Source organism: Barbus barbus (assembly GCF_936440315.1).
Source record: "Barbus barbus genome assembly, chromosome: 18".
Classification (NCBI taxonomy): domain Eukaryota; kingdom Metazoa; phylum Chordata; class Actinopteri; order Cypriniformes; family Cyprinidae; genus Barbus; species Barbus barbus.
In genome coordinates this window covers 25,391,117-25,416,927 of record NC_136746.1, presented here as the reverse complement: position 1 = coordinate 25,416,927, position 25,811 = coordinate 25,391,117, and the positions used below count along the sequence as shown (strand labels likewise).

The window sequence follows — 25,811 nt, the reverse complement described above, 5'->3', positions numbered from 1 at the left end:
ACCCACACTAAATAGTCCTGAATAAGACTTTTGAGTAAGCAGTCTTGTAGGCTAGAATATTAATAAACAATTATGTGAAAATCATTCTGCTCATTCACAGAAAACATTATATTGATTTAAATTTTTAAAGACACGTTTTGTGATTGAAAGCCTTTATGCGAGGGAGTGGTAATGGGCTTGAATATTAAGTGATTTTCACCTGAGAGACAAAGGGCCCTCCCCTAATGGGCGCTAATGGCCCATCAGTGTGACTGTGACTTTGAGGCAAGTAAGAGAGAATGTGAGGAGATTGAAAAAATGGGTTTTTTAAATAATTTGTATTTTATTTACAACACAGTATAATCAAAACATACATAATGAAGGTCAGACACATTATTGTGCACACTGATCTAACCACAGAGATGTGAACAGACTTTGAGTCATTCCTGCAACAGATTCTGTTCAACAAGTGAAACAAGTAAATCATACCTGATATTTACTTGTTTTATTTAAGTGTTTCTGCTTCTTTTCAAGAAGAAAAAGACATAATCAGTAGTCAAGGATCTTGTTTTACCATAGAATATCAGTGTAGTTGAACATCTGATGTTGGTACAGCACTCTCAGAGGAAAACTGTTGGGGACTGCCCCACTGATGCCGGTTTTTAAGGGTGTTAACCACGTCAGTACTCTGATCAGGGAGTCTGAGTCATCAAATTTCTTTCCACCATTTATTTAGGTGCAGGGTTTCACCATATACACTCTGATGCATTGAAGGTAGTTTCTAATATAAAAGTATAAGAGACAAATGAAGGTAAAGAATTCACAACAGCCGCCCCCACATTTGAGCAGCAAATGTGCAAGTTAAGGGAATTCTTTAAGAGTCTTTGGTTTCATTCTCAAAGGCTGGCAATGGAATGAGGCGGGCTACTGGCCTAGTATACACTTTGCCTTGAACACTGACATCCGCTGTTCTCACACATCCATCACTGCTGACCACAGTCTTGGTAACTTTGCCAATGGGCCACTGAGCCCTGGGGAGTTGTGGATCAATTATCAAAACCACTGATCCTACTGTCAGCGAGTCTGATGGCTTGTGCCATTTCTGACGTGTCTGTAGTGTGGGCAAGTAATTCCTTGTAAATTGAGTCCAGAACTGGTCCACAAGATTTTGGCAATGGCGCCATCTGCGCCGCCCCATTTCTCCTGAAGCATACACCACCTGCGGAAGTGATGCATCCCGCCACCCCATAAGGAGAAGGTTTGGTGTAATGGGGTCTAGATCTGCAACATCTGCGGAGACGTATCCAAGGGGTTTTGAATTCAAAATGCCCTCTACCTCTACTAATACTGTAGACAGGACATCTTCTGAGACGGACTGACTTCCAACTGCGACCTGTAGAGCAGCCTTGATGGAGCGGACCTCGCGCTCCCAAACGCCACCAAAATGAGGAGCATTAGGTGGATTGAACTTGAAGAGGATCTGGTAATCAGCTAGCTGCTCCTTTAATTGGGATTCCATAGCGGCAAAGGCTTCACGCAGTTCTCGATCAGCCCCACGAAAGTTAGTGCCACAGTCTGACCTGATCTCTTTTGGTCTGCCACGTCTGGCTATGAATCTACGAAGAGCAAGCAGGAAGGCATCCACATCCAAGGAGTTGAGAAGCTCTATGTGAACAGCTCTTGTGGTGAGGCACTTGAAAATGACACCCCAACGTTTCTCAACCCTCCTGCCTCTTTTAACATGATAAGGGCCGAAGCAGTCCACTCCTGTGGAATAAAACGGTGGGCAGAGAAGTCTGAGCCTCTCTGGAGGCAAGTCTGCCATCTGTGGTATCTTAGGCTTAGCTCTCCACCGCTGACATGATGAACAGAGAAGCTGATGTTGTTTAACAGCTTGCCGCCCCCTCAAGATCCAGTATTGTCTCCGTAATTCCGCATACACTCTTTCTGTGCCTGGGTGCAATAAGCGTTCATCAAAGTCTTTAATGAGAAGCTTTGTTGCTGGATGCCGCGAATCTAGCACTATGGGGTGAATCTGTTCAACATTTGGGCTTTCCAGCCTCCGTAATCGTCCTCCAACTCTGATTATATTAGTTACTGGATCCCACTCTGGAGCAAGACATATTAGTCGACTGTGGTTTGGTATGGGTTTGTGTGTTTTGAGGGCTATTGTCTCCTCAGGGAAGCTCTGAGCCTGACACTTCCTCAGTAGGATCAACTCGGCTTCACGAGGATCAATGAGCTGGGTGTTTGCTGAATCATCTGTCATTTGTTGACATACCTGCCGAGTTGCTTCCACTAACTCTTTCCAGGTGCTGAACTGAGTGACATCAGGAAGGGTATGATCTGATTCCACAGAGGTTAGGCAGCAGATAGTGACACATTTCAGTTCAGGTAACTCTTCTGACCTTGCCGGTTCAGGTCTCTTTGGCCAGTGCTCAGAACTCAGTTTTAGAAATGAGGGTCCATGACTCCAGCGCCCAGGAACAGTAAAACTTGAGAGTGGTTTTCCTCTAGTGATGTCATCCGCTGGGTTTTTCTGTGTGTCCACATAACGCCAAGCAGTGTACTCTGTCAACTCCTGAATTTCTGAGATTCGTGTTCCAACAAATACTTTGAATCTACAGGAGTCGGACTGAAGCCACTCCAACACTGTCGTAGAATCTGTCCACAGAATTGTCTGCTGAATTGTGAGAGTCATCTCATCTTTCAGAAGCTTCGCTAGCTGTGCTCCTGCTAATGCTGCACAGAGCTCCAAGCGAGGAATGGACTGTTGCCTCTTGGGAGCCACTCGGGATCTGGCCATGACAAAAGCGGTATGAACAACATCTTTTGTGTACTCTACCCAATAAGCCACAGCCCCATATGCCCTTTCTGATGCGTCACAAAACACATGGAGGTCGTACTTCCGTTCTACATCATTGGGCACTGAAGAGTAGCAGCGGGGAATTGTTATGGTGCTGAGATACTTTAACTCACGTTCCCATGTGTCCCAGGCAGTGTGAAGATCTTGTGGCAGATTCGGGTCATCCCAATCTCTTCTTTTAGACCACAGTTGTTGAATGAGCACTTTTGCCCGTGTGGTGAAAGGCACAATGAACCCCAGTGGGTCATACTGCGTTGCTAACACTTGATAAGCTGTTCTCATTGTTAATGCAGCATGTTCAATGGGACGATATTTGTATCCCAGTGTATCAGCAGCACAGTTCCACCTGAGACCCAAAGTCGGTTCCATTGGATCAGTCCTGTTTTGTTCAAGCCACTGTTCTGCAACTGAAGACCTTGCTTCTGTGGGCAGATGTGAGATCACTGATGGCTGGTTGCTAGCCCATTGTCTGAGGTCAAAACCACCCGTTGCTAGCAGACTGCGCAGTTGATCGACCGTTAGCTTGGCCTCAGATGTGGTTGGAAAGCTAGCTAGATAGTTGTCCACGTAAAAACTCTGCTGCACTACCTGTAGAGCTCCTGGGTAACTCTCTTGGTTATTGCGAGCATGCTGTTGCACAGCAAAAATGGCACAACATGGGCTGCTGGTTGTACCAAACGGCAAGACTTGCCATTCATAGACATCTGGACAGTTCTCAGACTGCAGATCTCGCCAGATAAAGCGAAGAAGCGGTCTGTCCTCAGGCAGCAAGCGGACCTGATGGAACATTCCTCGGATATCTGCACTTACAGCCACATGGTGTTGACGGAATCTCAAAAGAACGCCCAACAATGAGGGGCCAAGTGCGGGCCCTGGCAACAGCTGATCATTCAGAGATAGGCCTTGATACTTGAATGAACAATTAAAGACCAATCTTGGTTTATCGTTGTGACACACCAGGTGGTGGGGAATATACCAGGCCTCCTCTGACTTGGTGACTTCTTCGGGTTGAAGCTTGGTAACATAGCCTGCCTTAACAAGCTTAGTAATCTCACCAGAGTAGACAGCAGCTTTATCTGGGTTTTTCTGAAGTTTCCTCTCGGTACTCCTCAGACTAGGCATGACAGACTGGGTTGTGCTTGTTAGTTTTGTAACACCAGGTTTGCGCAGAAGGGGGGTGGCATAACGCTGAACATTGTCTACCTGAATTCTCTGTGTTCTGCATTCGAGAAGTTTAACTGCTTCTTGATCTTCCCTGGATCGAACCACCAGTTTCTCATTTCGATAAGGCAGGATGTCAAGTTGCCATAACTTCTCAACATTACGGTAGAGTAAGTCATTAGGACAGGTGGTTGTCACAAAAAGACACTGATGCACTGAGCTATGGCTTGTCGAGGTCTCCTCAGCCCCTTGTAGGGCCCACCCAAGGGCTGTGTGCACTGCAGCTGGGCCACCTTTGATTCCTTGACGGACTGGCTTATCTGCTGTGATAAGATGGACATTGTCTGATCCTATCAGTACCAGTGGACGTACATTGTGGAAGGACTGTAATGGTAGCCCTCTGAGGTGGGCATACCGTCTCTGAAGTCTCTGCACTGGATACGATTGCTCTATTAAGTCCAGACCTGAAGCTGTGAAGGCCCCAAGTATAGGAAAGCGGCTTTTTGGTTCACCTTTTGGAGAGATTTCCAAGTTGATCTTGGACCCAGAAAGGTGAGTGATGTCAGATCGTACTGTGCGTAGAGCCAGTGTTTCAGGTTCACCCCTCAACTGAAGCATTTGTACGACTACTGGTAGGATCATGGTTCGCTGTGCTCCGTCGTCTAATACAGCGTAAGTCTCCACTGACTTGGACTTGCTGTGTAGCACCACTGGAACCACTTTGAGCAGCACTCTGCAGGTCGCACTAGCAGGTGTGAGGTAAATACGACTCTCTGACGTACCTGCTGTGTTTGTTGGATCATCACGAGCTATGCGATGAAGCACTTGTAAATGGATTCCCCCACAGTCACTGCATGGCTTTTTGAGGTTACACATCTCTGGTTCATGTAGTCGCGCACATCGCCAGCATCGCTTTCCATCAGAAATCCACTTTTGTAGGTCTGCAACCGTCTGCTCTTTGATGTTGTCACAACGTGTGATGTAGTGCTCTTTACTATTACAAAAGAGACAGTGTACCTTGAGTGGTTTCTTTTGTTTGGGCTCTTTGGGACGGATAGAGGGCACAGTCTCAGCGGAAGAGGCACCATGATAAAGAACTACACTTGACCCCTTTGTTTTAGTTGAAGGTTTCTCTTTCCCAACCCCTGGAAGTTTCTCATGCTGGTAGCGCTGTACTAATCGAATCGACAGTCTCTGCTGCTGTGCTTTAACTTGTAGCCATCCAGCAAAGTCCTGCAGATTATAGGGGTTAAGACTTATAGAATTGAGCTTCCCCTGCTGATGAAGGAATTCAATGAAGCCATCTCGAAGATACTTTGGCAGCTTGCTAAGTAGTCGGTCCACGTGTGAACAGCAGTTCAGCTCCATCCCTCTGGGTCCCTCTAATGACAGCAGCATACTGACCAGGAGATGAACTCGTAAGGCAAAGCTTTGAAAGCTGTGGCTATCATTGGGCTTTACATCTGGTGATGTAAGGATGGCTGCTATTTCACTTTGAGCCAGTTGATGTGGCTGACCGTACTGTAGCTGAAGGGCTTGCATAGCTGCTGAATACGGATAGGGGTGATGCCGGCAAGACTGCCCTATCATTTGAGCTTCAGGCAGTTTAAGATGCTCCAACAGTACATGGTATTTGTACTTCTCAGTTAACTCTGGGTAAGGCTCAAGCAAATTGTCCAACGCCAGCTTCATATTAGCAAATTCCCTTTCGCTGTCACTCGTGAAGTCAGGAATTTTAGGTTTTGGGAGACTATGAAATGTCCGTTGAGGTATACTACCACCTGGTGGAACTGCAATCTGGGCTGACATGAGCTGTGGTGCGGCTGCTGCAGTACTCACTGAAGGGACTAAACCAGGTGCCATGGAATGCGGATAAACAGGTGCCGGCGAAATTAGCTGCTGTGTCTCAAGGGGCTGGAATGTTCGTTCAGCTTCGTAAGTTACAGCTCGTTCTTGACTGGGTGGAACTCTGGACAAATAAGAAGGAACAGGCTCATATAGTTGCGGTAATTGTGGGTGATGCGAGACAGGAGATGCCATGCCAGAGGAAATAGGGGAATACTGTAAACCTGTAGTTTGTGGATAACTTGGTTGGACTGGAGCAAATCCACGGTTGAGACTTTTCACCTCTGGTTCAAGAACAGTATCTATTATATGTGACCTGTCCTCATGTTGCACCAATGCTCCTACTGCAGCCTGTTTCTCAACATGTAGCACTGTGCCTCGTGAGAGTAGGGCCGGGGGGCTTACATAGCTAGAAGGTGCAGGCGAAGATTGTAGCGATGATGCAACAGCCTGTACCTGTTCATTATCCTCGTTTTCCTGTTCCTCCCTCAAGAATGATTTGATGTGTTCCATCATCTTGTCTCGGCGGTGCTTTCGTTTCTTAAGCTGATCTAATTTCCTGAGAAGATTGTCCATTTCAGCTGTCTCCTCTTTCTCCTTCTCGTTCATGGATTCCATTAATTTCGTTAATGAGTCCATACTCAATGAGTCTGCTTGACTTGGACTGGGCGTGGCTCGACGCCTGCCTTGGCTGGAGTCTGCATCTGCTTGACTTGTATACACTGCGGCTGCTGCTCCTCTCTGCTCCTCTGACTCCCTCTGAACAGGACTGGAGGAAAAGGCAGGTCGGTGAGGGAAGTCAAGGATGTAATCCTCAAGGTGCCTAGGGGCTTGGCATTGCCGTGATGGTCTAGCTTGAAGAGGAGATGTTGGTTTGTCACCTGATGACATTCTGAAGCAGTTAAGCATCCGGCTCGAAGGACCATTTGTTGGGGACTGCCCCACTGATGCCGGTTTTTAAGGGTGTTAACCACGTCAGTACTCTGATCAGGGAGTCTGAGTCATCAAATTTCTTTCCACCATTTATTTAGGTGCAGGGTTTCACCATATACACTCTGATGCATTGAAGGTAGTTTCTAATATAAAAGTATAAGAGACAAATGAAGGTAAAGAATTCACAACAAAAACAGTTTGAAGAAAGTCATCAGGATTCATCTGTGGTTCAGGTACCTGATTCAATAAAACACAAACAGGCGACCCCAGTAAACACAACAGAATCCTACAATGAACTGAGATGTGCACACTGAAAAAATTCTATTTCACTCTAAATAATAATTATTTGCACTCTATTTCAAAATAGAGTTTAAATCAGGAGAGATTTTAATCATAAGTTTGAAAAAATGGAAAATATTAAAAATAACAGTAGTTAAATCGAATTAAAAACAGTATGTTCACATAAACTAATTTATAGAATTAAAATATTTGTGTGTGCTATGGATTTTTATGCTTGAGTATCACAGTATCACACTGTTGGCAACATGTTATCAAATGGAAATGAATTAACAGTCGAGTGAGCTTGGTGTGGCAAGTGCTATTTTTGTGGTGCACGGAATAGCTGGTTATATAGAGCGTTCCAAATCAGTAAGTTGTGAGGTTCAGTTTAGATGCTGCCTTAGAAGGCAGCTGTCTGTATTGCAGTTTATTACATCGCAAAACATCCGAGTATGCTTAAATATTATATATTTTATATTTTAAAATATTTTATATTTTATAAAAAATAAAAAAATCATTAAAACAAGTTTTTTGTTATATATTTCAATTTTTTTAATCTAAAAATCATTAAAACAAGTTTGTGTGTGTGTAAGTATAAACAAGTCACATAAAGTCATTTTAACTCACCTTCAGCAAACTGTCAGTCATATGAGATCACAGCAATTAGCAAAAGACAGTGATCCAATTAATTCCTGATAGACTGTCCCAACTATTTTAGGTCAAAGTCAAGTTTGTTCCGAAGATGAACGAAGGTCTTACGGGTTTGGAACAACATGAGGGTGAGTAATTAATGACAGAATTTTCATTATGGGGTGAACTAACCCTTTAATAGCAAGAATTGGATCTCAAAATAAAGTGTGACCAAATTTACATTTGTTGGTTTTATCCAAAGCGACTTGCAGTGCATTCAAGGTATACATACAGTATGTGTGTGTCACGAATCTGGTCTGTGGACTTCTGTTTACTCACCACCAGAGGTCACTCCTCCATCACATTGACTCTTGCACCACACTACTGTTGCACTTCACCTACGGACTACAATTCCCATCATCCATTGCACTGACGACACATATACAGCTGATTGCACTAATCACGCTCACATCTGAGAATTATCACACAATCACACACCCTACTTAAACCATGGAATTCCTCTTCGTCTCTGCCGAGTATTGTATTGCATTTATCACTCCCCTAGTGGTAGCTGCCTTACCGAGCCATTCTCGGTAAGACAAAATCGGTAAGTAAAATTCTGTGTTTTTCTTTTTAGTTCCAGTATTGTTCTGCATTTATAACTCTCCCAGTTTTAGCTGTGATACGGAACCCTCTTTGTTGTCTTAGTCTTGCCTTGTGTGTTTACTAGTGTTTCGATTCTTGCCCGTGTTTCCTGGATTAACCCCTTGCCTTGCCGTTCGGACTCTGTTTGCACCTCTCTTGGACTACTGCTCGTATACCTGGATTATCTCTCTGCCTTGCCCCGTTGGATATTGTTCGCCGATCGTTGACTCTCGCTAGCCCTAGGATTGCTCTGTGTCTTGCCCGTACCATACCTGTTTGCCGTTGTTTGACCCTGCCTGCTTATTGACTATGTTTGTCATGACTGTGTTATGTGCGGATCCAAAGCTTGCACTTGGATCCGCACGTCTCACGTCTTGTTCGCCCCGTTACAGAGTGTTCCCTGTGAACATCTGCTTCTTGATCCAGTGCCATACTCCTCTGTAACACATCTGACCCTTTATTGACTGCCCACAGAGAGGCTGACTGTGTGTCCTGTAGGGCTGGATCTTACACTTGTGGATGGTCTGTTAAATTTGAACAATCATTCAGTTAAGTGAAACTTTCTGAATGAAGTCTTTTTGTGTTTTGTGGGCATGATGTCACATGTGGAGAGCACATGGTCGCAGGAAGAATACTGAGTATTGTCCTCATGTTTGCCAAGATGCAATCGCCATATAAATGCTTGTGGACACTAGTGTTTAGAGGAATCTGAAAGGAACACCTCCAGTTCCTCCCACCAAAAGAAACTATTTGAGTTCACATGAGTGCTGGAGAGTGTTGGAAATGCTGTGATGTTTATGAAAGCATTACCTGATATTCCCAGTTTCAAATTAGCTTGTTTTGGACCTCAGAACAATCAGAGCCTGTAAAGGTATGTTTGGTCACTGAAAACCAAGAGAGCTGACTAACTTCTGCCGCTGAAGTCACTTCCTCTAATGTCAGGGGTGTTACATAGACAGCGATCCTGTAAGGAACACGGTGTTCATTTTTTACTCTGGGTTAGTAATTCACACTACTTACCTTTGACGTCATGAAGATGCATCACAACTAGGTACAAAGTTAATTAGTAGAACCTTAATTTTCAACCTCCAATCAATCAGAGAGTATTACAACTATAGAAACAACATATGATATGAGATATTATATATATATATATATATTTATATACACACACATGATCAGAATTGTTGGTACCTCTGGTAAATATGATCAAAGTAGGCTGTATAAATAAATGTGGCTTGTTAATCCTTTTGATCTTTTATTTTAATACATGTTGGACACAATCTTACGTGTAAAATATATCTGAAATATATTCCCTTTCATATTCAAAATTTTGAGCACACCAGCGTGATTATGAACATGAAATTATACAGCCATGGCTTCCTGTTTCACAGAAATATAAATAGAAGGGAAAACAAAGGCCAAATTCCAAATGAATTATCACCCATCACAATGAGAAAAACCAAAGAATATATTTCTGATGTGCAGCAAAAGATAATTGAGCTTCACAAATTAGAAAGTGGCTTTAAGAAAAGAGCTAAAGCAGTGAAAATTTCCATTTCCACCATCAGGCCAATAATTAAGAATTTCCAATCAACAGAAAATGTTATGAATCTGCCTTAAAGAGGACGTGTGTCTATATCGTCCTAATGCACGGTGAGGAGGAGAGTTTGAGTGGCTAAAGACTCTTCAAGGACCACAGCTGGAGAATTGCTGAAAAAGTTTGAGTTTCGGGGTCAGAAAACCATATTCTATCAAATAGCAACAGATAAAAAAAAAAAGAAAATGACTGACTCTGTTAGAAATCTTGTAATGGGCCATGTTTGGATCTTCCAACCAGACAATAATCCAAAAACAAACCTCAAAAACAACACAAAAATTGGGTCACTGTGCACAAAACCAAGCTTCTGCTATGGCCATTCCAGTCCTCTGACCTGAACCCTGTAGAAAATGAGTGAGGTGAACTGAAGAGAAGCACCGTCATGGAGCTGGGAATCTAAAGGGTCTGGACTGATTCTGGATGAAGGAATGGTCTCTGATCTCTTGTCAGGTGTTCTCTAACCTCATCAGGCATTATAGGAGAAGATTTAGAGCTGTTAAACTGACAAATGGAGGTTTCAAAAAGTATTGAATAAAAGGGTACCGTTAATTGTGTCCAATTTATTTCATAATGATATTTCCCTCCATTTTAAATTCTTATTCTCCTTTGAAAGGTTAGATTTTTGTGATTTATTTTTTTTATTTATTTTTATTTTTTTTTTTATAATAGATCAAAAGGATTAACAATGCTGATTTATTTCCACAGCCTTCTTCGATCATATTTACCAAGTTTGCCAATAATTCTGACCATGTGTATATGTGTGTGTGTGTGTATACATTTATTCTTAGATTTATTGAATTTTTTTCCCACACTTACCTGTTTACTCTACAGCTTTTGTACTTTTTGTAGCTTCTGTATGATAAATTGTTTATGACATTTCCTTATTTGTAAGTGACGTTAATAAAACATCCAAAATGATTGAATGAAATGAATTTGCTATGTTAACCCTACTATGGAGCCAGACTTAAAAAAACAGGGTTAAAGGTATTAATCAACTTCTAAAGGTGCTGAACGTCAAGGTTTAAGTGGCTTTAACCTGGGCTTCTTAAGGTCCGCATGTCCTGCTTCTGTAGAGAGCAAGTGCAGCAGTAGCATAAATTCAACAGTTCTCCATGTTGGAAAGTTGTTGAATATATAAATAAAATCTGTCAATGAATGTTACTACAGATGCTAAACTTTTCAAATAAACAGTGCAGACATTGTCTTGAGTTTTACTTTGTGTGGTTGTGGTTAAAGCACTGGGCCCTGATCTCACTCTTCCTTGTTCCTCTAAGTAAGAAAAAGCAAATATTTACAAAACTTTCCATCTTATTTTCTTTTAATGAATTTTGAATTTCTGCATTTCTAAGCAGTTGCATCACACATGTTCTTTTTATTTTACTGATGTTTATTACTGACAAAAACGTCCTGATGCCTTTGAAAGCGAGAGACTGTTTGAGGTTGTGTTTGGCTCATGATTTTTCCACCTTCCTCTCCAATGGTAAAAAACAACAACTGCCAAGCAGACCGCAAGTATCAGGTGAATGATGTTTTTTGTGCTCTGGATGTTTGTAGTGTTTTACTTCCAAATGTAATGCCACACACATACTCCAACACCATCCTGTTAAAATAGCTTTAACCAGCCAAATATTTTTTGCTAGTCTTAGTAGGACTCCCAATCTGGCCAGGCTAGTGTGTTTTGCTGGTTTCAGAGGGGCTTTGGGAACTTGTTTGCGGCTGACACAGTAGACATGTCCTGCTGACTTTTGACATCTTGGACCTGCTCAGCTCATGAAAAACAGATTGAAAGCAAATATGAAAGTCATTATTATCAGCTTTAACACTGTAAATTGATAAAACAACATAATGAGGACAAAAGTCATGGTAGACTTGCACAATGTTGAAACTGTTATTCCTATTCATTCAGTTCATGCACAAAATATTCTCAGCCTGACAGCCTCCCACTTTCACTATTTACACATGCGTCCCTGAAGGCAGATCACCTCCAAACTCAAAGAGGTTGTGCTTTCCTTAAAGGGAAAATTCACTAAAAATGCCATCATTTACTCACCCTCAAGTTCCAAACCTGTATGAGTTTCTTTCTTCTATTAAACGCAACAGACAATATTTTTAAGAATGTGGGTAACCAAATGTTGCTGGTAGCCATTGACTTCCATTTTATTTGTTTTTCTTTTCTATGGCAGTCAGTGGCTACCAGGAACTTTTTAGAAATCAGCATTCTTCTTAGTCATCGGATGCAAAATTCACTTTACAAGTTGTTTGAACATAAATGTGTGTTGGAAGTGTGTGTACACATCCATCCTATAATTAAAAAAAATCCTTATTTTAAAATCAGGCTGTTCTGAGATTCCTGTCAGAATGACGTAGTTCTGTACAGACCGCTCCCACGATAGCTGATTGACAAGACCATCTTACCTTAGACCCGCCCTGAGTGAGCTGAGAGCTGTTGCAGGGGAAGAAAAGAACGTCTCCGATTAAGCGATTAAGGTGTTTTGTTGTTGGATGTAATAATGAACATAGCAGTCGTCATTTACTCCCGACATCTGAGCTGCTGAAGACGCAGAGGATTAACGTTACTTTCGTTTTTGAAGTGAATACGCCAATCCCCAATCTGCCTAAATGTGTCTATGTTCGCGCAAATCATTCGTGATCCAGCTTCATCTACAGAAGAAGTGAGTATAATGTTTTTTTTGTGAATCTTTGTAAATCGCCTTTCCTAATAATGTGCTAGTCACGGCAGAAGTTTACAGTACTGCTCGTCACCCCACATAAGAGAGGGGTGGGATCAGCAAAGCTCATTAGCATTTAAAGAGACCAGTGTTGGGGGTAACGCATTACAAGTAACACAAGTTACGTAATCAGATTACCTTTTTCAAGTAACTAGTAAAGTAACGCATTACTTTTTAATTTACAAGAAAATTTCTGAGTTGCTTTTTCAAAAAGTTCTAGACTAAATGTGAATGTGTATTAATTCATCCCACTCTCAAAAAAACAGATTTAGTATTCATCAAATGAATTAAAACAGTAACATATAAACTCAGAATATGACACAAACCTGCAATAATTAAATAAATATCTTAAATAACACAAATGTATCTAATCCAATTTTATTGACCAATGTCTTTGCTGCTGACTTTCGATGATCCAGTTCAACCATATAAGCAAAAATGACTTTAGATAAACTAAGAATTGTGCTTCAATGTTTTTTTTACTGCTGAAGAGTGTTGAACCTTCTTCTCCTGCGTTCCACTGTACAGACGTGAATTTACTTTTCCTTCAGTCTGAGGTTTATTCATTAAAATTTTTTGTGTGAAAGGGCTTTTACATTTGTTATAAATAGAACTTCTTATATTAAAAACAATCAAGCCCTGCTTAAAAAGTAACGAGAAAGTAGCGCAAAAGTAACGTAACATATTACTTTCCATACTAAGTAACGCAATTAGTTACTTTTTTAGGGAGTAATGCAATATTGCAATGCATTACTTTTAAAAGTAACTTTCCCCAACACTGAAAGCGACATGGACTAAAAAAACTGCTTGCTTAAAACAGAGCTGATTTTAACAAGGCAAAAGGTGTTTTTTACACTACCATTGAAAAATTTTAACCATATTATGTTATAGACTTTTCATTAAGACCCTAAAGAATCATATCAACTTGTGGAAAATGGACATCCGGTGACTATATTTTTCAACAGAAGAAAGAAATTCATACAGGTTTGGAACAACATGAGGGTGAGTAAATTAAATTTTTAATGTTCATTTTTGGGTGAACTATGCCTTTAATTAAATTAATATGAAATTTACTAGAAATTTCTGAGTGAAAACTGTTTTAGTGTAGGCACTTCCGATTCAAATAATGGAAGTTAATGAAGGGAGTCAGTACTCTATTCCTAAAAGAATTCCAGTAGCATGTCATCTTGTAATCAGTGTGTGGTATGGTGAAGAGAACTGGCCAGAAAGAACTACCCCAGAACGCATCTATTTATTCCATGAGAATAGGCGGCGCATGCACAGTTTATTACAGGGCGCGTGCGGTCACAGAGTGGGAGTCGTACTGATTAAAGGGTCTGACTGCTGTCAGTTCCCAGAATGCAATTCTGCAAGAGGAGGACACAACATTGTATTTTAGAATAAGGAGTTGGGATATATGTTAAACATAAATAAATACAGATGGGGAAAGTATCTACATAGGTCACATTCTTGGCTAGATGAATAATAAATACAGTAGGCGTATTGTATAGCTGAGGCTTCTAAAGTATATAGGAGCTTTTTTGTCTAAACCTTAGTGGCCACACATGTCTTTCAGAATGGATTTATTTTTGCTCTGTGTCTTTGTGTTCTGGGGTCATTGCTGTAATACAGTGCCTTTTGAACTCTTTAACTTTTCAAAAAAGTTTGTGTTGTAATTTATATAGAAAAGTAAACCAGGTTGACATCAGATCAGGTCGGGGTTCAGGTTATGGTCAGAAGCCTTGGGATTGCAGCTATGTTTATGTAAAAGATTTCAGAACGCCTTCCTTCCACTAACTAGTTATTGTTTATTTTAAATTATTTCATGTGAATGTATAATTTCTACCTGCATTCCAATGTGCTGATCCCAGATATGAGGCTAATTTTGGGATGTTCTTCTTGTCTTTGTATCCTAAGAGGGATAATTAGTTTCCCATAATTATTTATCAGTCCTTATCTGTAAATTCTAAACGTTTTTCCCCCCTTAGTCCCATAGGGAAATAACATGTCACTCCCTTCAGAAGATTTGGAAAGTCACTCTTTATCAGTACAGTCAGTAAATAACATTCCAAAGAGGAGCAGATGGCCATCAGAAAACTCCCATCCCACTGGTTTCAAACTTACATTTAAGCTCTTAAATGTATTATTATTCTTAAAGGAATAGTTCACCCAAAAATGAACTTTTCAAAAATGAACTGAAAATTCACTCACCCTAAGGTCATCCAAGGTGTAAATGAGTTTGTTTCTTCATCACAACAGATTTGGAGAAATTTTATGACATCAAAAACATTTGTTTCTTGATGATGCCTCCACGCCAGATAATTAAGATCCAGTCCCAGACGTCGGATCCTGTCGGAACATATCAGATTTGACTGGTAACAGAACAACTCATCAGTAAAGTAGTCTAATAGCCAAAACCTGTTAAAAGGAAACCTTGTCTGGTATACCCAAAACTCTATTAACAGTCTTCTATCAGCCAAGAAGTTGACTGAGGAAAAATCCAATGAAGAGCAGAAGCAGGAGACCAAGTGATGATAAAAAAGGAGCAGAATTTATCGAATAGTCTTAGTTGCGTATGTTTCAATGCTCAGAATTCATCTGACCAGCACAAATTCAGCATGTACTATACCAATCTGCTTCAAAACAACATCCCATAAACCTTGAGTTTCCATAAACATTCCGTTGTCTCTATTCACCAGCCCTTGAAACACAGTCAAAAGACTAAACAAAACTGGAAAATAGTATCAATGTATCAATTTTAATCAATGAAATGGATGTATAAATGACTATAATGATTATGATAAATGATTATATGATTAAACTGAATAATAAAATGATTCAATTATAAATTGTTATAAATTAATAAAGAATAAAAGAAAGAAAGTAAAACACAACACAAATGTATGGTTTCTCTCTTGAAGCAAAACATGCACAGTTTGCATTTGAGGATCCTCAGATCCTTCAGCTTTTAGCTTCCCTAGACATTTACTGATGGACTTGAGTTGTGTGGATTTATTGTGATGTTTTTATCAGCTGTTTGGACTCTCATTCTGACGGCACCCATTCACTGCAGACGGTCCTTTGGTGAGCAAGTGATGTAATGGTAAATTCCTCCAAATCTGTTCCAATGAAGAAACAAATCCATCTCTATCTTGAATGACCCCTGAGGGTGAGGGTGATGGTGAGTAAAGTTTCAGCAAATTTTCATATTTGGGGGAACAGTTCCTTTAACAGATACAACATTTGCTTTGAATAATGCATTAGTGAATATTGAAATGAACAAACTAATGAATGCTTTAATAGTATTTTTCTTAGTTCATGTTAACTAAAGAAAGGATAAAACATGGAACCTTACTGTAATTTTGACCAAGATGCTATACCATTAAATAAGCAAGCACCATTAAAAAGTTAAGGAACATGTGCATCTAGAGTCTTAAATTCCTTCAACCTTGAATTCAGTGTGTCTGTGTCTGATCAAGACTCTACACTTAACTTGTAAAATGTGTGTGCGCATGCCTGAGGGGTCAAGGGCAGGCTACATGCCACAGATACTTGAACATTCACTGTATCAATGGTCACTGAGCGTTTGTCAGGAGCACACGCAGAGCCACAGAGCGCGTGCAAGACAGCTGCTCCGGAGCGTGTGCGGTTGAACCGAACATGTGACCGCATACAACCACTGGATACTGAAGCATCATGTGCATCAATAGAATAAGAACATCTGACCATCTGTACAAAAGGAATCACATGGTCAGTGTCATAAAAATGCTTATTTAATCAGTGACCTTTAGTGAGATATCATAAATATTTAGTCTTCATTGTACGTCATAAGGTTTTTTTGTTTTAAATATTTCAAAGGACTTCTGTCACGCAAGTGCTAAGAACTTCCGATGATTGAATTCTGCGGGTTATTGTGAGTTAGTTTAAACTACTTCCAGTTTCATCTTGACAAACCGATTTATGACCTTTTCCTCTAACTGAAAAATGATGGGAGAGTTTCTACATTGACTGAAATAGTTTGGAATATTGCCCCAACATAGTGAGCGAGGAAAGTAAATAAATATGTCTGTGGAGGATGTCATTAACATTCCTTTAGTGTTTGTAAAAGTTATCATGAGTTTTACGAGGGAGACATTAGATTATCATACAGCCGTCACGCCACACATTAACCAATGGACTATTCATATAAGGAGATTTGAGCATTTCGTAATAAGGATTTCATCCTATTTCCCAGTAAAAATGTCTAAACATCCTTAAAATGAGGAATCTACTCGAAGTTTTTAGAGAATATCTTGAATTATTGTTTATTTAATAATTAACAGCTGTTGAATTTTTTTCCATGCTGCAAACCTATCTAATTTTTGTTCGATTTATGTTTAAAAAAATTAGTTTGGCAGTGATGTAAGTACAATAAACTGAATTCAATAATCGCTTAATTAATTTAATCCCGCAGCTGCTTCCTGCATTTGCTGTATTGCACTTGATGGTTTGTTTTTCCTGAAGAAATTATGTTCGCATGGTAGAAACAAGTAGGTGTTTATCTGTTGGATGATGTGAAATGAACCAAAGGAGTCCAGATGTTTATGGCCTAACGTGAATTGCATTCCTGTAATCTGACATGCTGTTTATCTCTGGCAGCCAATATGAGCAGATCTCTATCACAGCATCCTGATGGTGAATCAGCCTATATTGCTTTCCATTTAATGATGAATTTTAAACAAAATCTTGAAATACTGTAATAACTCCATTCTCACACATCTGGCCACCACTTACATGCAAAAGTCCTTAATTCAATATATATGTACAAAAGAGCACAGAAATTCAAATTTTTAACATTTGTCTAAAAATTGTGTATGGATAATCAAGTAAACCTAAATTGCTTAGGTTTAGGTCCATGTCAGTTACTCACTCCCATGGGATATTTCGGTGCAACTTTGAACAGTGGGCCCTTTGGTTGACAACCACCAATCTAGAATGTATCTGTATCATACTGATCTTGATAAGCACTTGGTTATTGGATGCTTTTGCTCACAGAATAAAGTAATCATACCTGACTGTGAATATTTAATGTTGCCATGTGTAAACAAAGACAACCAGTACAACTTAAAGAAAAACGACTAACTGCACCTTTATATTTCACTTTGTTTCTCATTCACTCTTCACTTTGTTCTGTCACGTGACCTACAGAAGGATTGAAATATGTACAAATAGAATCTAATACTTTTATGCTGCTCTTATGCTTATGCTCTTATGCTTTTTGGAAATTGATATATAAATAAGCTTTCCATTGATGTATGGTTTGTTAGGATAGGATGATATTTGGCCGAGATACAACTATTTGAACATCTGGAATCTGAGGGTGCAAAAAACTCAAAATATTGAGAAAATCGCCTTTAAAGTTGTCCAAATGAAGTTCTTAGCCATGCATATTACTAATCAAAAATGAAGTTTTGATATATTTAGGGTAGGAAATGTACAAAATATCTTCATGCAACATGATCTTTACTTAATATCCTAATGATTTTTGGCATAAAAGAAAAATGGATAATTTCGACCCATGCAATGTATTTTTGGCTATTGCTCCAAATATACCCCAGCGACTTAAGACTGGTTTTGTGGTCCAGGGTCACATATATGACATGTAATTGTATTTGTATTTGTCAAAGTAAAGGTGAGTAAATGATTTTGTATCCTGTGTCTCATTGTTCTTGCTGTTACTTCTCTCTGTGTTTTGTGTGTGAGGCTGGAGAGGAGCAGAGCGAGGGAAAGACAGAAATATCTGAGGGTGTGTAGGCCAACGTCTTACCACCGGCATGCAGCAGGAAACGGGCCTCTCTCTCCAGCAGGAGGGTATGTTTGCTTCCCAATAAGAAAGAGAGATGCTTGTGATTACTCAAATGATTCACAGAAGACACTCATACATCTTTTCTGACGTCAAAAACCTTCCAGTCACGTACAGTTACACAACATTTACAGATATGTTAACAGCAGATGTTGACAGTAACAGCAACCTCGCTTTGTTTTACACCAATTTTCATGTACTGTATATGTATGTGTGTTCATGTATATGTGCTTTGAATGTATACTATATATACTTCGACTTCAATAGAAAGTGTCACGTGATTACGAGTGATTTCTTATTTTTATTAATGTTGAATATATACATAGTGTCGGGGGTAGCGTATTAATCAAATTACTTTGCTCAAGTAATCTGTTCGAAGAAACCAGGTCACTAATATTAATCAGACTTTCCAACATAGCAGCAAAATCAAAGAAAGGACAGTTTATTGGAACACATTCAGTTCAAACAATGACAAAATGTGGTATTTATTCACACTCCACAACTACATGGAAAAGGCAGCTTGTTAACTGACTGGAAAAGCTACTTTATTTAATTTAGTAGTGTCACTGGGGAGTAAAACACTAAATCAAAAATAAATGCTTAGAACTGTTTAGTCTTTACTAAAACTTCCAAGTGCTGTTTTGCTAAACATGATTTGACTCTTTAGGAGTCATTTTAGGTGAAAACACCAGCACCACTACACTGATGGACCAAAAGCTTAGCTCTTCTTGACAGTACGAGTGTTGTTTGGACTTTCTAAATCCAAATGACCTTAAAACTAACACAGGGCTGGTCATAACAGCTCCATTAATAGACTCGGTCCCTCCTACGACTGTAGACAAACTTAAAAAATAAGAACAAACACTCTTTGCAAATGTCAGCGTCTCTGTGCAATCAGATTCCTGCCGGAATAAATTTGTCATAGTCTTTCACACACAAATACACACTCATGCTGGGTGAATCTCAAAAGTCTTGTTTGCGGGCAGCTGAAGCGTTTAATGCTAAACTGAGCTGACCACAGAAAGAGGATGCAGTCAGAGAAAAATACACCACAAAACACAGAAGGGTCTCTTAAGCAGAGAGGACAGTCAATGACAGTAATGCAAGCGCCCCCTGCTGGTACATGTCTGCATGTGCACACTTTTATCAAATTTAAAGTACTACTAATTTACAGCCAAATCAACACATACAAGCTGCTATATACAAGCTCACAGTTGCACGAGTGAAGAGTTTTGACATTTCTGTTCTTAATATTCTAAAATCAAAAATGTCTTTTACTGTCACTGACGTTCACCAGAGAGTATCAGGTAAAATCATTCGTTAAATTTGCTGGACAATACAAGGAAAAACCACGGGTCAGTTTTGAGGTTTTGGGATATTTTGCTTCCATAACATGTTTTATTTCAGACTAGTGGAAAGAAAACATCCAAAACACACATTTAAGTGATATTTTTACACTTTATTTAATCTGTACAAATTCATATCTTTAAAGGCCATTTTCGCAAAATGATTTTTTCCCCCTCCTGTACTGAGCCAGAAATCCCTACTTTTGTTGAACTTAAACACACCAAAACTTCTGAAGATTTTTATATTATTTGCCTGTTTATAAAACACTATTTATTAAAAACATTTATTGGTGATTATTTTCTTGGGCTGTTGATGGTTTTCTGAATTATTGAGTGATAGAAAGCTATCCCCTGTGTGAAGAGGATAAACCAAGCATTCTAATCCAATTTATGGTTTCTGATTTCTGTTCTGGAAGTTTATGCAAATTGTTGGATTTTTATAATGCATAATTTGCATATTTAAACTTATTTCAGGAAACTTGTCATTTGTCTTATTGTGTACTGTGTATTTTATGTTTTTTTTATTCCTGTTATGCAAATCTGAATTTTCAGCATCGTTACTCCAGTCTTCAGTGTCACATGATCCTTCAGAAATCATTCTAACATGCTGATGCTGCTCTGTAATTAATCAACTGGCCAAACACCACATTGATCAGTTATTCTATATTAATGAATCAAGTAGTTATATTGTTTAGCAACTGTAACCATTATACATTTTGACTAATAGCTACAATACATTACTTGGCACAGATGTTAATATTACTTTGAGTATTAATAATACATGTAATTATTTTTGGTATCTTTCATCCTGAAATGAACAGTGTTCCATAAGACCAAAATGAAACCATGTATCAGCCAGGGCACTTTGGAAAACTCATTTTAAAGGGAAAATATGTATGTATTAATTTTTTAGCAATGCATGCAACATTTAATTCCATGATTTCTGCTCTGATTTAAGGCCTTAATTTGCAGAAGTGTGAATTTTTAAGACGTTTTAGAGACCTGCAGACTGAGAACTCCATTAAGGTTGCTGACCAATAGAGCAACAGAGCGAATTAATTTGTTTGATAGCTGTTCCACAGATGCAGCACTGATATGTATCTTCTGCTGCTGGTATGTGAGGCCACTGACATGCAGCACGTACAGTCTTCCCTCCATCATTGCATGGAGAGGAGACAAGAAGGAAGCAATCGATTCATCTCTCTCTCACTCCCGTATGGGCCTGCTGCCAACGGGAATCCTTTTGAGTTATGACATCATGGGGGCACTGGGTTACAGAACAGGGTCACGGAGATGATGGTAGCATGTTTTTCTCTGAAGATATCAGGAATCTGTAATATCAGTGCATTTAGCCCTATATCATTATGCCTTTTGCTTAAGACATATTGCTCAGTGGACATTGCCACCTGAGAGAGCTCCTCCCTGGTTGGAGATTGAATGGAGACTATTCTCACCACTTTCCCCTATAAATGCTCTGTCTAGCAACATATCCTCCAAATTAAAATCTCACCCTATCATATCCAATCTCTGTAATGTGTGGAAGAAGTTTTCTAAATTTTTTAATATTAATGTCTATCTTAACTCTGAATCCTGTATTTGGAATAACCCAAAGTTACATATTAATAAACATTCCCTTCTATGGAAAGATTGGATAGAAAAAGGAATTATTACATTAGCAAATCTATATGACAGGGATAGTATGAAGTCATTTGAAGGGTTGGTTGGTGAATATAATTTGCCCAGAAATAATTTCTGGAAGTATTTACAAATGCGTCACCTGTTAGTTACTGTCATAGGGAAAGGAATAGAACCTCAGCAGTCAAACCTTATCTCTCGGATTACGAAAATAATGGGTTTGGGACATGAAGCTGCGATTTTTTTATGCAATGTTATTCCAACAGACAGTTACTATATCTTATGCAACAATGTTAACTTGGTCGACAGACTTGAATATTAATGTCACATATAAAGAGTGGGATCGCATTTGTGAAAACATTAAGAGGGTTTCAAGAGACATTAAAATTAGATTAATCCAGTTTAAGATTCTTAATCGCTTTTATTGGACTCCGACTCGGCTGTTTAGGCTGAAGCTGAGGGATAATGCAGACTGCTGGAGGTGCTGCAGCTCGGTAGGGACCCTTTTTCATCTGCTTTGGGAATGTCCCGTGATTCAGAATTATTGGTTAAAGATTCATGATTGTATTGAAAATATTACCCGGTCTAGTTTGGAGTTCTGTCCGAGGCTGTATGTTTTAAATGATCCACAAATTACATCGAACTGTGGAGCAGCTGACTTTATTGAGACCAGTATAATGGTTGGAAAACAAATAATAATGAGAAATTGGAAGAACCCAGGTGAACCCTCTTTTCAAGAGTGGAGTATGGAATTGGCAAAAGTGGCATCATATGAAAAAATCTCTTTCAACATTAATGACAAGGTGGAAAAATATGTGGCTAAATGGGGAAAATATGTGCAATATATTGCTATTAGATGACAGCATGGTGCTTGTTGTTGGAAAAATGGACATTTGATTATTATTTATTTATTTTTTATTATTTTTTATTTATTTATTTATTTATTTATTTTTTTTTGTTGCTTTTGATTATTTTTGATTATTTATTTATTTATTTTTTTATTTTATTTTTTTTTTATTTTTATTGAACATTACTATAGGATACATGTTAAGATTCAAATTGTAGAGTTGACTATAATGTTGACTATAATGTATCAGTGATGTTCAAAAACTCAATAAAATACTAATTATAAAAAAAAAATATATCAGTGCATCGGTTTGTGCACATGTATGTCTGGCAGTTATTTTATCTCAGCTTTGGAATGTGAAAAGTATTTCTGGACCTAAAAATACAGCATTTTTTGTTTTGTTTGTGAAAAATATCCTGAGGAAGTTCAGTGTTGATTTTGACTAGTGCTGAGATCATGTTAAAGCTGATGGTTCTGATTAGCATTTGGCCGTCCTTACATGCATGAACAGACCATGAGATATATCAGATAATATGTACCTTTCAAAACCTGTTACACGAAACAGGAGGGTCTTGTGCTACTGTGAATGGGATCACTTTACATGCACCTTGTGAAAGTATAGTTTAAAATGTAATTTATTCCTGTGATGCAAAGCTGAATTTCCAGCACCATTACTCCAGTCTTCAGTGTCACATGATCCTTCAGAAATCATTCTAAGATGCTGATGCTGCTGAAGAGCAATTTATTTGATATTTTTGTGGAAACCATGATACATTTTTTCAGGAATCCTTAGATCAAAAGAAAGTTCAAAAGAACAGCATTTATTTGAAACAGAATTTTGTTTTGTAGCAATGTTAAGTATTTAAAATGTAATTTTGAGCAGTAGTGTACACTGTAAATTTTTTTACTGTAAATTCACAGTAAATTACTGGCTACTAGTTGCATTACTTTCACAGTAAATTACTGTATGTAAATTCATAGTAAATTACTGTAAACTAGTTGCATTACTTTCACAGTAAGTTATTGTTATTTTTACAGTAAATAATTGTGAAATGACAGCTGTATACTGTGACTTCACAGTAGCTATTCCATACTGTGATTTAGCAGTATGCTCCTGTAGAATTACTGTATTTATCTGTGAAGTCACAGTTAATGCCATCAGATTACTGCAATTTAGCAGTATTGTGCTGTAGAATTACAGTGTAAACTGTAATAGGAATGCAACTCAGTTGCCATGTTCTATTTTGTTTCCTGGGTTAAGAGAATCAGTGCTTTTTCCTATAGTTTTGCCATCTGATCATTTTTGCAAGCACAACTAATTTTTGCAAGCACTTTTTTAAAGGCATAATTCACCTAAAAATGTAAATTTATTATAATAAATTGACTAATTTAGAGAATAGAGGATAGAGAATAGAACAGGTAAATGATATAACATTGATTGAATGGCATTTTCATTTTAAAGTGAATTATCCCTTCAAATCTGTGGATTTAATTTTGCATCTTAACTTGATTTTAATGGTCGAAAGTACAGCTCTGACATCTCTGAGAAGAGCAAATGCTGTCTCCGTTTGGAGATTTAGTAAATATGATTACAAATTTTAGAAAAACAGTCAAATATTGTGTAAAAATATCTGAGCATTAAGAATTGCATGTGAACTTCCAAACCAAGATCTTTCAAGCACATCTGCACAGGATTAAATTCTACAAATCCAGCGCTAAACCATTCGTCATGCATATTAATTAGAACCTGCCACAATTTGCAATTTATTTGGAAAAAAATCAGATGCTGACAGGCAGCTCATAGCATGTTGCAATTTAATGGTAACAAAGCAACAACAACACTAACTCACATTTTAGTACAAAATAAATATGATTGATGCATAACATAATAATGATGCTTGCACAAGATCTAGATTAGAATTAGATAAGATTTGAAGTAAATTAACATGGATACGTGTCGATGACTCACATATCGTCAATCTGCAGTGCTTCTGTGAATGGAGAAAAACAGAATAAGAAACAGTTACCATATAACCAATAGTCAATGGCTGCCATCAACGAATTTTCATGTTTGGATGAACTATCCCTTTAAATATGCCAATTCTAAATAACAGTTCATTTTTACGAGCTGAGACATCAGACAAAACTTGCACTGATGTCTATATGCAAACAGTTGACATAAAATATTAAAAGGATGTAACTCTTAATAATGACAAAATCTATATATGGAGCTGCATAAACTGACCTTTATGCTGTGGTTGTTGTATCTACCATCTTTCAAAACCACCATGAGAGGTTCCAGTTATATAAAATATCCTGAATGGCTTTATGTAAGAGAGTCTTTATCTATCTATCAGTTTTCCATTCATGCCGCAGGCGTCTGATGCTCAGATAGCCGTTGATCTTTATATAGAAATTGAATACAGTTTCAGCATGTATGTCTTTGAATAACATGCAGTGACATCGAGGATGGTGATTAATCTGCCGGTTTTAGTCTGATCAGAATGAGGTCTTGGTTGGATGGCAGCTATCATTCAATCTCATGTGAAGCAGCACCTTCATCTGCTTTGGGCTGATATGTGTGTTTATAGGCTGAGCCAATACAGGTTGGTTTGGAACAATGCTGTGTTTCGTGAAAAGAGGCACGTCTGTGAAACTGCACGTAGCAATCGAAGCCATGCATGCAGGCTCCGCCTCGCACGCCTTCATGTGGGCTTCGCCATCACTATACTATGTTTAAATGGGGCGGTATAGGTTGGGTTCATGGGCGACTGCACATTTTTCCACAAATAGCCCATGTTACATAAAGAAATAATAACTGGAATGGGACTAGGTGTTGCATCCTCCATTGATTTCCTTTGGCAAACATGCATACAAGAGCTGTTTCACACAAAATTTTAAATTCTGTCATTATTTACTCACCCCCATGTCATATTAAGCCAAAAGGAAGAATTTTAATGCAGCTTTTCCCAGTTTGTAGTACTTATCAAAATATGCACGTATCACTTATGCACTTATCAAAATAATAAGTGTAATAATAATAATAATAAGTATTCAAAATGTATCATCCAACTTGCAAGCAACAAAGGAGAGGGAAAAATATGTTCAAATAATCAATTTATTTTCAGATAACTTTACAGATTTATTTAAATCTGAAAATTATCTTTGAATAAAAAATTGCATTACTGTTACTGTACATGGGTCTTCTCACCTGAAGCAAGTCTGATCAAGCAGAGGACTGTCACGGAAATAACATTTAGGCTACTTTACATAATAGAGCTTTTATATGTGCAACGATTCGTTTCATATTCAACCGGTCTGGGAGGCCAGCCGCCATCAAGGAGAGGCGTTTTCCACTGCTAAGGTTTTGATCATCAGGATTTCAAAGATAGGTGACACAAACATAGTCTAATTGAGATACACAAGTACAGTAAGTGCAAAGTTGATTCAGGTCCATTAAAGACAAAGCTGCTA

General features: G+C 38.6%; 1 protein-coding gene across 1 annotated transcript in view; it reads right to left on the bottom strand.

Moving 5' to 3' along the window:
* The window catches only part of LOC306883822 (uncharacterized protein), a gene marked incomplete at its 3' end in the record, with an annotated part of 468,688 nt that overhangs the window by 290,780 nt on the left and 152,097 nt on the right, over positions 1–25,811 (bottom strand). The window lies entirely within an intron of this gene.